The sequence below is a fragment of the Tupaia chinensis genome, unplaced genomic scaffold (assembly GCF_000334495.1).
Source record: "Tupaia chinensis unplaced genomic scaffold, TupChi_1.0 Scaffold000066_1, whole genome shotgun sequence".
NCBI lineage: Eukaryota > Metazoa > Chordata > Mammalia > Scandentia > Tupaiidae > Tupaia > Tupaia belangeri.
The window spans coordinates 4,489,948-4,504,545 of NW_006159525.1; the positions used below are offsets into that span (position 1 = coordinate 4,489,948).

The 14,598-nt window shown below is 41.8% G+C and overlaps 1 protein-coding gene and 1 pseudogene across 1 annotated transcript in view; one reads left to right on the forward strand and one right to left on the reverse strand.

Moving 5' to 3' along the window:
- DOK5 (docking protein 5) overlaps window positions 1-14,598 on the reverse strand; it is a 169,300-nt gene that overhangs the window by 118,473 nt on the left and 36,229 nt on the right. The window lies entirely within an intron of this gene.
- LOC102498402 (fatty acid-binding protein 5 pseudogene) lies at window positions 9,225-9,627 on the forward strand (annotated as a pseudogene).

Here is a 14,598-nt window from a genome sequence, read left to right on the forward strand (position 1 = left end):
CAATGCAGAGAAGAGACACCCCTCAAACTGAAAGCTTTCTTTAAACAGCTCGTCTTTACCCACCATTATCAATAGACGTAGGGGAAAATGGTCAGCTAAGCAATGGTACTGTCTGACCTCAGCAAACCTAACAGACAGGGATGCAGGAAATGGGTTTTAAAGATCGTGGTTCCCTTTCATGCAGACATCTTGGCCAGAGATCAGAGAAGAGTGAACCTTAACAGGGATGAGCAGCCAAAGTTAGAGGGTAAAACAGCGAGGGGAAGTGTTGCAGCAGAAAGGAAACGAGATAGCCGTGGCTGGGAGCTGGCACAAAAAAGTTTAAAACAAGTCCATTTATTTCTTGATGTTTGGCCCCAATTCTGCAGGCAAATCTTCAAGACAAGTTGACTCAGTAGATGGGAAACATTATCCTAAATACAACTTCAGACAACCGCCTCTATATTTATGAAAGATAAAACTAAATTACCTTTTTTTAAATTAGTAATTTTTAAATTACTAATTGTAAAAATAGGTAGTACTGTATTCCTCTGGTTTACTTCTAAATAGATTGTTGTGGTCAATATTTAGAGTGCTTCTGCTCCACAGTAAGAGGAAAGTGAGAAATCACCCCCCTGGGGCGGGCGGGGGGCCGGGGGGGAAACGGCCACACCACAGTCCCTTCTCCTCCTGCTTTCTTGTGCACACGTGTACACATGCCTGGTGTGAGTTTCAAGCCACCAGGTCTGGGACTTAAACCATGGTTAGCCATGTGGGAGTCCAGTGATATAACTGCTAAGTCATCTGCTAGCCCCTTATTGTTATTATTATTATTATTTTAATTTGCTATACGGCACGTGCGCTCACCAGAGGGAGACAGAGAGACAGAAAGCGAGAAAGCACACTGCCAGGTCTGGGACTCAAACTGTAGTTGGCCATGTGGGAGTCCAGTTCCTCAATCACCATGCCACCTGGTGGCCCCTAGAGAAGGAACTTCTAAGAGGTGAAGTGACAGGCTCTGCCATCTCAGAACAAGAACTACATTTAGACTTGTGCATATACTCCCTCACCAGTAACCACACATATCTCACAATTATTATTATTATTATTTTTATTATTATTTGGAGAGATTTTTGCTATAGGACACATGCGCTCACCAGAAAGAGAGAGGCAGAGAGACAGAAAGCGAGAAATCACCCCCCAGGTTGGGGGGGAATGGCCATGCCATAATCCCTTCTACTTCATTCTCCTCTCAGGATCCTGGGCACGCACGCACACGTCCCCAGCGTGAGTTTAAGCCACCGGGGCCCAGTAGGAGTTTAAGCCACCACGTCCGGGACCCGAACTGCAGTTGACTACATGGGAGTCCAGTGACATAGCCATTAAGCTATCTGCTGGTCCCTCTCTCAATTATTATTAGTCATGAAGAAATAAAGTAATAAAAATAATTAAAGCACACAATGCTACCTGCTCTTCCAGGCACTTCGATGGATGTTTTCTCTGACAGTACTTATTTCTGCATAAATACATTCAAAGGATACCTACTATATAAATTAAGAATTTTCATGCTTGAATGTAAAAGAGAATTCATTTTGACCCATTTGGTAAATTTCCATGTGTTTATGTAATACTCCTCTGAGCCCCATAGTCAATCGATGTTTAATTAATAAGTTTTCCAACAAGAGAGTAGGAGTCCACCTTTCCACCTGTCCCTGCCAGAGCTCAACAGGTTCTTAGCCCATCGGCCACCCTTGGAAAAAAAGAAACCTTCCTTTCAGGGCAAGGACATTCATAATTAGACTCACTATAAATAACCCAGCTGTTCAGAGCAAGGTACTTGGAACATTTAATATGTGAGCAGACCAAGAACTGCCTTTTCGTCCACCAGACAGTGGCCATGACACACTTGGGAACATTCTCAAACAACGGTCTTCTCCAAGACACTGTCCTCTGGCTGAAAACAAATCACAACCAAGCCCCACAACTTAAAGGCTACAGAATGACAAAAATCAGCTTCTTTCATTTTCTTTTTAAGGTCTGATTTCTTTCAGAAGGACATGGTTTCCACTATGAGCTCAAGAGCATGTTCATGCGCCAATGCAAATCGGTGATTAAGAAAGACAAAGTAAGATAAGCAGAAGTAAGATACCAAAATTCCAAGGAACGATGTGAGTTATAAATTTACTTTAAGAGTTAGAGAGCACTGAAGTGAACCCAGACGTCCTTCTACGTGACCATGGAAAATGTATTCCCCAGCCCCTTTGGGTCTCACTTTTCCCCACTGAACAATGAAGAAAATGCAATCAACATCTTCCTAGGTACCCCCCAGCACACTCCCAGGAGGGAGCCAGGGCCGGGACATGCAATGGACTGTTTCAATGTCAGTTACAGGTAATAGATTTTCCTGAAATCAGATCAGATCTCTCAAGAGCAGCATGTAGTCAGAAAAGCAGAGTCAGGGATTTTTCTAGGAGCTGTGGTGTTCCCAAGGGTAAGTTCTGCAAGTTTTCATGCGTCATAATGAACACATTGATCAGCAACTATTTGCTTATGATAGCAAGTGGCCTAAGTGGCTTAGACTGATTCTATGAGGACAAGGGGGCACAGAGGCAAAAAACCCACGCTGGCTCTTGACCTGCAGCAAAGCTGCCCATTTGCTTCTGACTGCTTTGATCTGAATCCCATAGAGTGAAGGGCAGAGTGGTAGGAGACAAGACCAGAGAGGGAGCTGGAGATGGGGTCATATGAAAGTTCTGAGGCCATGGACTCACAATGCATTTAATTCTGAGTAAGATAGAAGACTTGTAGGATTCTGACCAGAGGGGTGGCATGATCCAAGTAGTCTCAATAATCCTTTCAACCTAAGGTGGGCAGGGCTGAAGCAAGGAAGCAAGGTAGGAGGCAGTCCCAACAGTCTGGGTAACAATGCACAAGGTCTTGAACTAGTACGATTATGATAGGGGTACTAAGAAATAAGTCCTGGAAATACATATACATTTAGTTGCCAGGAGGTGCATGTGCTCTTCAGAGAGACTCAGAAGATAGAGAGGGAGAGAGAAACACCCTCAGATGGGGTGAGATCATGCCACCGGGGTGGAGATTTGAACTGTGATCCATTAGCAATTAGCTCCTTTAACCTCCATTTGAGATCAGCTCCCTTAACCACTAGTCTGTGGGTCTAGTCTAATCCTGGATGTTTTTTGACATGGAATTAACAGAATTTGGTAAGGAATTGCTAATAGAATAATAGAGAAAGAGAGAGATGACTGAAGACTGGCATCCCAAGCCACAGGGAGATGAAGTTGACATTTCCTGAGATGAGAAGAACTTCAAGAGAATTCTGGGAGGAGTTGGATGAAGAGGTCTATGGAGATCCTTTGATCAATCAAGGATGGCAAGAAACAGAAGGGGCCCAACAACACGAACATTGCAACAGGAGTTTAAATGTTCTACGGAGCAGATGCTAAAGGCCTTGAGTCAGACTTGCCACAGATAATCTGTAATTTCAAATGCATCACATCTCCCTGAAGCCAAAACAGTAATAATTTAAAGAGAAAATAAGATGGACTGGGTATTTCATAGCATAGAGCCAAATCCACAAATACGGACATTGAATGCATCATCCACTTTCAAATGAACTGTTAAAGCATCATATTTAAGCAGGTCATTTCTCTTTCTCAACTGACTCACAAGACGATGGGGTTATGGACTTGATATTTGTGGAAAAGCACAAGTTACTTGAACACCTGAGTGCAAGTCACATTCAAAGCTGAAACTTTGACCTGAATGAAGAATGTACTTTTGTCTTTTAGGAGATTTTATAGAAATCTTACAATAGTAATAGCACTGGCAACTTTTGCATCCTTATAGAGGAGAATAAATCTATCATTTCAGGATCACTTTAAGTTGAAAAGGCAAAAATAGAAGTAAAAAAAGATTATAATTTATAAATCATAAAATAGATCTCATATTAATTAAACACCTAGTACATATTTAGATTTGCCACAGTACAGATGCTAGACACTTAAAATGATCTCTTACTGTCTTTATAACATTTGACTTTTTTTTCCTTTTTTTTTTTTTTTTGAGAGGTTTTTGCTATAGGGCGCGTGTGCTCGCCAGACAGACAGAGAGAGACATAGAGACAGAAAGAGATAAATCACCCCCAGGGGGATGGCCACATCGCAATCCCTTCTCCTCCATTCTCCTCTCAGGATCTTGGGCACACACGCACATGCACCCAGCGTGAGTTTTAAGCCACCGGGTCTGGGACTCAAACCGCGGTCGACTACGTGGGAGTCCAGCGACATAGCCATTACACTAACTGCTGGTCCCAACATTTGACTTCTTGACATGAGAGGATGCAGTTCAAATTAAACAGCACAATTAAAACATGAACTGAGACATGGGACAAATTAAAAGTCAAACTTAGTTCAGAATCCTAGGTGTAACACTTCTGCTTAGGTAAACCAGGATGTGATCACTAACTCCAATAAACCTCAACTTCTCCATTTAAAACTAGGATGAAGGCCCAGCAAGTGGCATGGTGGTTAAGGTGCTGGACTCCCACGTGACTAATCGTGGTTCAAGTCCCTGACCTAGTGGCTTGCCTTCTCACATTCCCTTTCTTTCTCCTCCCTCCCTCCCTCTCTCTCTCTCTCTCTCTCTGGTTAAACTAAAAAATAAATAATAAAAACAAAACAAAATAAATAAGTAATTCTAAAAATTAAATAAAAATGTGATGATGGTCTTAGTTACCACAGAGGGTCTCTGGTGTGTAGGGTACTCAGCACAGTACCTGGCAAAAAAGTTAAAGAATTACTAACTGGGAGGCGCTCTTATTCTTTTCACGCTGCTGTTAACCAAACCCCATAGACTGGGCAGCTAAGAAACAACAACAATTTATTTCTCATTATTCTGGGTGCTGGGAAGTTCAAGATCAAGGAACTGGCAGATCCAGTGTCTGGTGAGAGCTGTTTCCTGGTAGCCTCTGGGCTGTGTCCTCAGAAACCACCAAGGGGCACTTCAGGTCTCTTTTATTAGGATGCTAACTCAGCTATCATGGCTCTGACCTTAGAACCTCATCACCTCCCAAAGGCCTCGCCTCCTCCTACCATCACCTCGGGGGGCTAGGATTTCGACATACACATGTGGGGGAGACATAGACATTTATGTCAACTTCGTCACCACATCACCATTACGTCAGCATCCTCCTCCTCATCACTTTGTCATCCCCATCATGACCATCCTCCTCCTCATCAATTCCATGCGGAAAAGCCTTCCTTACTTTTACAGATAAGGGAGTAAAGCTCAGAGCCAGTAGATAAATGACCCAAGTCACATAGCTCGTGAATGGCAAAGTCAGCATTTAGACCAGACACACGTAACTTCAAATTCCAGTGGTGCGACTCTGGCTTACACAGAGCTTGGGCTCTTCTCGCTCATGTTGCCTAAATCATCGTGCCTAAGATTTACTTCAGCACTTAAATCTGCTGTGGCGTTACCTTCTTTCATGTAATTCCTACACATGAGCATTTGATCCTTGTGAGAGTCCGTGTGTATGTCCATGAGGCGAGTGAAGAAACTGAGACTGCGTTAGCTCCACTGAGTCGACCAAATGCTAATAAACGTGACAAAGGACGTGGAAGGGGTTAGAACTCAAGCCTATGGCATGGCACATAAGGTGGGAAGTTGCATTTGAATCAAATCAGCTCTGTTAATTCTCTGTGGAGTCTGTACACGGCAACATTGTTTTCAGATTTTCAAATAAATACAAGAAATTGAAAGGTTATTAGAGAGCAAAAAAGTGAATCCTGAGCTATGTCATATTTAAAACTAAAAGCATGGCTTTTAAGAAACTTGGCAGCATGATGGATTTTCAGCCTAGGAGAGACAGCGTGTAGCAACAGAATTGCTTCTAAGAAAAAAAATACTTTCAAATTCAGTGTAACAGAGTAAGTGCAAAGATGCTAAAGACTTTTTTAATTTTTTTTTTAAAGTTTTGCTATGGTAGTGTGCTCGCCTGAGAGAGAGATAAAGACAGAGAGAGAGGGAAAGTGAGAAATCATCCCTGAGGAGGGATAGCCATGCTGCAGCTCCTCCTCCATTCTCCTCTCAGAATTTAGGGCACACACACACACACACACACACACACACACACACACACAGTGATTTTCAAGTCCAGAACTCAAACAGGGAAGTCGGGTCCTGCGAGATCCAGCTACCTTAACCTCCACACCACCTGCTGGCCCAAAGATGTTAAAGACTCAATTGCTGGTTTAGAAGTGGAGCTACTCCTAGCCTGTAGATTCTTTGAAAGTGGAACTAAATTTAATTTCTACAGGGGACTTCAAAAAGTTTGTGGAGAATGGAAATAAAGTAAGGGTTTATTTTGGTGCAAAATAATTTGAAATCCATACATAATTTTTCCATAATACATGCCTTCCATGAACTTTTGAAGACCTACACACACACACACACACACACACACACACACAGTTCTGAGTCTAGTAAAAGTCTTGATTTTTTAGTGCCTATTTAGTAATTGAATGAATAAGTGTATATCTATGTCAAGGTTTTTGACCACTTATTACCAGGCTAGACCTGGGGTTAGCATATAGCCCATATCTAGGCTCTAACTGGATTCTCATCTCTATCATTTGGAGGGACCTGAGATTTTGTGAAGATAAAGTTTTTAGCACAGGTTGTTATAAGGGGAAAAAAACAGCTTAGACCCAACAGGATACTCAACCGAAGATCCGAGAAAGACAAAATCTCTAAAGCTAGAGATTTTTAACTTCAGAGGGTTAAATTTAAATCATTTTCTTCTCTTACTATGTCTCGCCATCTGCTGTAAATCCCTCTTTAAAGAAGGCAAAGCTATAGAATACGTATACACTACGATCTCCCAAGAGGCAATCATTTAAACAACACTGCTCAGTTCTTTTTAGACTGAATTAGAACCCCAATTTGAATAAAATCAACCCCCACATCATATTCAAATTCATAGATTTTTTTCTTATGGTAATTAGACATGTATCTGTGGCTGACAATGGGTCTTCCACATGGCATGTTTAAATATAGCTCCTCTTCCCACTATAGCAGGATTATATAACCAGACACACTTCTGCCCACTTGAAGAAGTATATTCATGGAAATGAGAATATGGGAGCTGGGTTCTGCGACACTGCGGCTCTTTAGCCCAGGGGTGCCTGACGCACGCCAAGTGAACACTTCACCATTCCATGCACTTCTCTCTCTGCTGCCCCTGTCTACTTGGAGAGTCAGAAGGAATTGGTCAGTAAGAGATGGACTGTGTCAGGACCGCTGTCAGCTCATGCACTCTCCAGTCTCCACAGCATCACAGACCTGCATGGAAGCATGCTCTGGACAGTATGCTGGCACCTGACAGGATCAGCGAACTGCCAGCATCTTGACTCCTCCGTATCAATAGTGTGCATTCCTGGGGAGCTGGCAACTCCTCAGGAGGTACAAAACCCAGCATTGCATGCTCTTTGGTTAACCCCATGCCACTGTTCATTAGTGACTAATAAAATAAATGACTTCTCTTTTTTTGAGAGAGAGAGAGATGTTTGCTATAGGGCACATGCACTCACGAGAGAGAAAGAGAGAGAGAGAAATCGCCCTCTAGGAGGCATGGCCACACCCCGCAATCCCTTCTCCTTCATTCTCCTCTTGGCATTTTGACCACACGTGCATATGCACCTGGAGTGAGTTTCAAGCCTCTGGGTCTGGGACTTGAACCATGGTCAACCATGTGAGAGTCCAGCAACATAACCATTATGCCATCTGCTGGTCCCAATGACTTTCTTCTTAGTAAATAAGTGAGTTTCTGAAATGGATCAATCACAAAGGAACACAAGCTCAAACCTCTACAAATCTGCATCTGTACTGACACTGGGAGCAGTTCCTGGGTATAAGATCTCACAGTGAGGGCTTAGTCATCGGTATCAACACGACACATGAGGGCATCCCCAGAGAGGTCCGCCTCCTAATCCCCAGACTGCTGAAGATGTTCCCATTAGCGAAAGATACGCACAGGTGTGACTGAGTCAGGGCTATTGAGCTGGGCGGATTATCCAGGATCATCTGGGTGGGCTCAATGTAGCCACAATGTCTTATAACAGACAAAAATGAAAAAAACAGATGTGAAATTCAAACAGAGACTGGAGTGTGGAGTGATGGGCTGTGAAGAAGGAAGAGGCCGTGAGTCAAGGAATGAAAACAGCCTCAATAATCCAGAAAAGACAAGGAAACAACTTTTCCCTAAAGTCCTAGTGGCACCTTACTTTTAGTGAATATTTCTTTGGGGCCAGCCCAGACCTCGTGTTTAAGATGGCTAGATCTCTCATGGCTGACTGTGGGACTGGAATCCTGGACCTGTGGCTTGATAAACTTGTGTATGTATGTGTACATGTGTGTGTGCCCAAAATCCCAAAAGGAGAAAGAGATGGAGGAGATCTCTCTCTATATATATATCTCTGTTTCTCTTCAGTCGGCACACATACCTCCAGCAAATTTATGTAAGTAGTTATTTGGACACTCCTCTTTTAATGAACATACAGGTTGTCTGAAATTTTTCACCTCTGCAATCAGTGATGCATGTTACTCTCTTACATTTCTGCTTACATTATGCACATGTGTTCTAGGTAGGTAAATGAAGCATCTTACAGAACACTCCACATAGGATACTGTTTACATAAAAGAATACACATACCGAATAATCATATTCTAGAGCTATGCGTATTTCTGTAAGTGCTTAGAGACTCTCTGTAATTGTATTAGGCAGAGTTGCTAACAATGGTTCCAGGAAGGAATTAAATGCTCAAGGATGTTGACAAGAATCACTAGTGTTGGCATTTATTTGTATTAATTTCCCACAATGAGAACATGCTAGCAATTACTCACATAATTAAAGTTAGTAATAAAACAGTGTAGCAGCAGCATAGATTTTCAAATCAGAGTAAGGAGGCCTCAGCGGGGTAGAACCTGGGCCGAGGAGACAGAAGAGTGATCAGGGCATGGAGCTGCCAAGGAGTACAGGAAGACAAGTGGAACAGAACAGGAGAAAAGACAGGAAAGGCTGGACCGGTGATCTGTCCCACCCAGGGCTGTACCCACAAGGGAGACTCCAAAGGACGCTTAGTTAAAAGAGCAAGGGTGACAGGGCATGCTACTCACCGGGTCCCTGTCCTGCTCCCTGCACTTCCCCGCCACTGCCCACCATGGACAGCGTTCGGCTGCTGGCGGGAAGAGGGTGCCTGGTGGACAGCAAAGGCTTTGATGACCACATGAAGGAACCAGGTGTGGGACTAGCTCCGTGAAAAATGGATGCAGTGGCCAGACCAGATTGTATCATCACCCGTGATGGGGATAATCTTACCATCAAAACTGAGAGCACTTTAACCACAGCATGGTTTTTTGTGCCCTGGGAGAAAAGTTTGTAGAAACTACAGCTGATGGCAGAAAAATTCAGACTGTGACTTTAAAGACCATGTATTGGTTCAACATCAGGAATGGGATGAGAAAGAAAGCACAATGACAAGCAAATTGATAGATGGAAAATGAATGGTGGATCGTGTCATGAATAATGTCTCCTATACTCGAGTCTATGGACAAGGAGAATAAAAACTCACCATCACTTCGGAAACTAGCTGTGAGAATGAACATGCTCAGCCCAAGGAGCACATCTCTACGCTACTTTTTATTTTCATTACTGTGTTCAATTACCTTTACTGCAAACATTTTACATGCAACTATTTCCAAGTGTTGATTTAATTAGAATCATTCCTTTGGTTACTAAATGAGTGTGTCTGTGCTAATTAAAAAGCAGAACGAGGACACCATCTCACTGAATGGCCAGACTAACGAGCTAGTGCCTATCGCACCTCGATGACCATCGTGAAGCAACCAGCCCTTGGGTAAACTATGAATTCATTTTATTTTCCTTCTCATCTCTCTCTTTTTTTAGAGAGATTTTTGCAATAGAGTGTGGTGCTCGCTGGAGAGACAGAGAAAGACAGAGAGACAGAAAGCAAGAAATCACTCCCCAGGAAGATGGCCGCACCGCAATCCCTTCTCCTCCATTCTCCTCTTGGGATTTTGGGCATGCACACACACACATGCACCCAGCATGAATTTCAAGCCACCAGCTCTGTTCCTCAAACTGCGGTCATCCAGGTGGGAGTCCAGCAACATAACCATTACACCATCTGCTGCCCCCTCACCTCTGTTAAGGTGCAGAACCCTCTACTTTATGAAAACTGAAAGTTAATAGACTTGGAAGGAATGTTTCAGGGGCCAAGGATCTTGCTTATCTAAATTCATCATCTTGTCCCAAATGCACATGTGCCTGGCTCGGAGATAGGGATTAATATTTTTCAGTGAATAAAATCTGGGTTTGCTGTTTCACACAGCACTAATGCTCTCATTAACTTAAATCACTTTCCCTCAGCTTCCTTATGGGTCAAAACTGTATTTAAAAAGAGAAGATGAAGAAGAAAAAGAAGCAAAAATCTGTCCTTGAATGTGAAAAAGGTGCCCTAAGCACAGTCATAGGTTCTTTTTTTTTAAAAAAAGAATTACTTAATTTTCATTTATGAGAGAAAGGACAGGAGAGAAAGCAAACTTCCATGTCTGGGACTCAAACCATGGCCGAGTAATAAGTGGTAGAACCAGGAGTTCACTGCCTTAACCATCACGCCACCTGCCAGCCTCCAGCCATAGGTTCTTAAGCCATCTCGTCCCCACAGAACTCTGCAAAGCCCAACTTTGGGCTGATGGACAAATTAGTTATGCACCTTTCTGACTCAGAAAAACAGGTGGTGAGGACAACCTGATTTTCATCTTCTTCCATCGTTTTCCCCATTACATTAAAAGAAGTAGAATTAAGAACGAAACCAAAATCAGTTATAACTAACTCATGTCTCAGAGTCTAAAGTAGGAGGTCAGGTCCATAGAACATGAAGATTATCTGTGTTGTTTACAAAAAGAAAAAAAAAAAGGAATGGAGGGAAGAAGAGAAGAAAGAAAGCATGAGGGACAGACATTTTCATAATTCAACTCCCCATAATATACTTCACTCAAACTATTCAGCAGAATCAAAGATAAAGCGGGAAACAATATCTGGGACTTGTCCCTCATTGCCCCAGATGGGGACCTGGTGTTACATGTTGCTTCTTACATCAATTTTATGTGAACTCATGCACTAAAGAGACACTTTATTTCTTGATATAATAAAAAGAAAGAAAGAAACAAAAATGTCTCTTAGAAAGCTATAGAAGCTGTAGTTACTAGGCAACCCTCCATAGATTTTAAAATAACGTGAAGTTCTTTGGCAAAAGGAAAGAGAATATTTAAGACCCCATTAAACTTTGAATTTTGAAAGCACTCTTGAACTGAAGTTAGCAAGCAAGGACGCTCTACTGCCATTTCTGCACTCCTTAGAATTCTTCTTCTGTCTGAAAACCGAAGTACGGCCACGGACTCCTGGAAACTCTTGACATCTTTTGACAAGTGGAAAAGGCAAATTCTCATGCTTAGTACAGCACTGGAACGATGAGGGCTTTGCAGAGTTATTCAGAATAATGAAAGAGGAGGAAAACGTCAGGCTGGCATCTGTCAAGTCAGAGGAAGCCTTCCCCAGGGGAAGCCCCAAAGGAGCCTTGTATTGAATGTCGTGTGAACATTAAGTGAAGCAGGAACGGCAGATGAGGGGCAAATGACCCTCTCAATTCATTACACCCCAAATCATCAAGGACTCCCAGGCTACTCCCTGGACTTCCACCTTACCCTTAACAGCAAGTGCAAAAAATCAAATGCACCTATGGAATCCCTTCAGAATACATCTTAGCCTCAGAATTCCAGATGGGGGTCACCCCAAGGTCACCCACAGCATGCAGACAAATCTCTCTGATGACTTGCCCTATTTAAAAATCATCTTTACACATTCAGGGTTCCCTGTGCAGTCTAAAACTTAGTAATTCTTGTCATCCAGAAAAAAATTGCATCTATGTATTCAAAATCCTTCTCCTTAAAAAGGAATCCATTTCCTTTTTGTACTATCCTCCAGAAGATAAAGGATAGTCAATATCAGTTGTTTAAAATCCCTTAGTATATTTGAAAACTATTAATTAGTCAACTTAAAACCCGCTCTAACTTCCATCATCCAGTTCCTTTTATCTTTCATCGACAGTCTTATTCTCTAGCCATTTAGTGACTCACTTCGGAATTACCTTCAACCTCTTCATGGTTTAGTGGATGAATAATCAGTGCTAGCAAAATAGTGGCCTGGAAATAGGCTGCCCACAAAGCACTAAAACCAAATTTTAAAAAAATAACTTACTTTTAAGTTCCGATTCACATGAAATCAGTTACTCAACTTTGCTTTAAAAAATTGGGAAAACTGACTAAATTGGCTCCCAGGCTGGATAGTGACTCCCCAGTCGTAACAGGGCTGGTACACCCTGTCTTACCACAGTCCCTACCCAGCCCCCTTCACAGATTTATTTTGGCAACTTGCGCCAAGATGTTTGGGTTTTGACTCTTTGAAATGATGTCAATAATTGTAGCTCATTTATGAGTACCCACTCTGTGTCAGTCACCTAGAATTAATATCATAAACGTGTGTCAATTACCCATTAATTCCTATCATTCTCACAAAAGTTCTACTGGCTAGGAATCATGGTGATTCTCATTTTACTGAACTAAGGTTCTAGGTCAGAGGACCCAAATAGGGATTTCAACATAGGTTGCCTCACACAAGTGTGTATTTCCTCCACAATGAGCCGCCTCTCCCAGTAGGAGTAAAACGTCTATTATATAGAGCAGAAAAGGTAAACCAGTGATAGAAAGATCATGATGTGCTATGAAAGGGAGTTACTTAATTCCTACTGCTAGTTATTTGAATCGGCAGCTAAGTAATAAGTGGTAAAACCAGGATTATATTTCTTAGACCCTACAGACCATTCTTGACTAGAGATGCTTACCAGTCTTAAGATTTGGGAAAAGGAATTTAATCTCTGCTTTTACTTTGTCAATGAATTATGTTTGTATATCTTCTGAATTTAAGGAGTTGTGAGCACCTCCTAGAGGTTTAACTTATTTGTTGGTTTTGTCTGTTATTTCAGTCGATTTTAACTACCAGTGTAACAGGAGTTCATTACAAAAAATAAATATCTATTCTGCTTGGCCCACTAATAGCTGATGGTTAAAGAAGCTGGATTGCATATATTCAACTGCAGTTCAAATCCTAGCCCTGGTAGCTTGAAGAACATGTCGAGTATATGTGCATAACAAGCTCAGAATCAAGACAAGATGGAGAAATGAAGGAGAAGAAATTGCAGCATGGCCATGCCCTACTAACCCCATTCTCCCTCTCCCCATTTCTGTCTCTCTCTGACTCTCTCTCTCTTGCTCTGTTTCTTTCTGGCGAGTAGATGCATCCTCTGGCAATTGGGGAAGGAACCTTACATCTTGCTTAAGAATAGAGTCTTTGCCGTGTAACATTCATGTTCACACTCAAACATTCAAGGACAAGTCACTTATAATCATTAAGCCTCAGTTTTCTCATTTGCTAAATAGAGATACTGTTATAAGTATTATTAACAATATAGTTCATTGTGGTAATGATTAACTGGAATAATAAATGTAAAGCATTTGGCACAGTGCCTGGTAGACAGTACACACTCTGTAGAACTCAATAAGCTATTAGGATTCCTTTACCTATTAGGAATTGTGTTCACCTGAATATAACAAAAAACAATTATGAAAACTTGTTAGCACATAGTACAAGATAGCTGCTCAGCCTCCTGGAGGGTATCTCCTCACACTCTGGGGAAAGAGGCGAACAGTGAATTCTGGCTGCCTCTGGCAGAATGTCTTACCAGAAGCTCCATCAGGTGACTGAGCCCAAACTGGGAAGCTGGGAAATGTAGCTACTTTAGCTGGGTATACTAAGGTTCCAAACAACCAGAAGATCGGTTGGTAAATATACAAAGGAGGAAAAATTTCTATCATGGCTTTGTTAGGAGGAAGAGTCAATGCAAAACTTTTGAAATGTGCCTAGCACCCCACAGATGTTTATTTTTCTCCTCTTCTGTCTTTATCTTTTTATATTCCCTTCTACTCCCAGCTGCCTTATAACTGCCTTCTCTAGACCCACTACGAAATTAATCAGCAACTGAGACAAGGATCTACGGTGCATCACAGAAATGCCATTTATCCTTCATTACCAAATTTCTTTTTTTAAAAAGTGTTGTTTTTAAAAATAGTAAAGCAAAGAACAGGGTTCTAACATGAAAGAACACTATTAAAAATATCAGAAGTTCTCACTATAACCCACGTTTTAACACCTTCATGGTCCCAAAGAATTAGTGAGCCTATAATTAAAGCATTGGCTGTATAATTACTATAACTAAGTAAAGGGTATAAATGGCAAAAGAAACGTCCCAAATTGACCTCCAAAATGAGAAAATTCATTAATTCATACACGCACACACACACACACACATATATATGTTTTTTATTATATTCAGGTGAACACAATATGTGTGTGTGTGTGTGTGTGTGTGTGTGTGTGTATATATATATATGTATGTG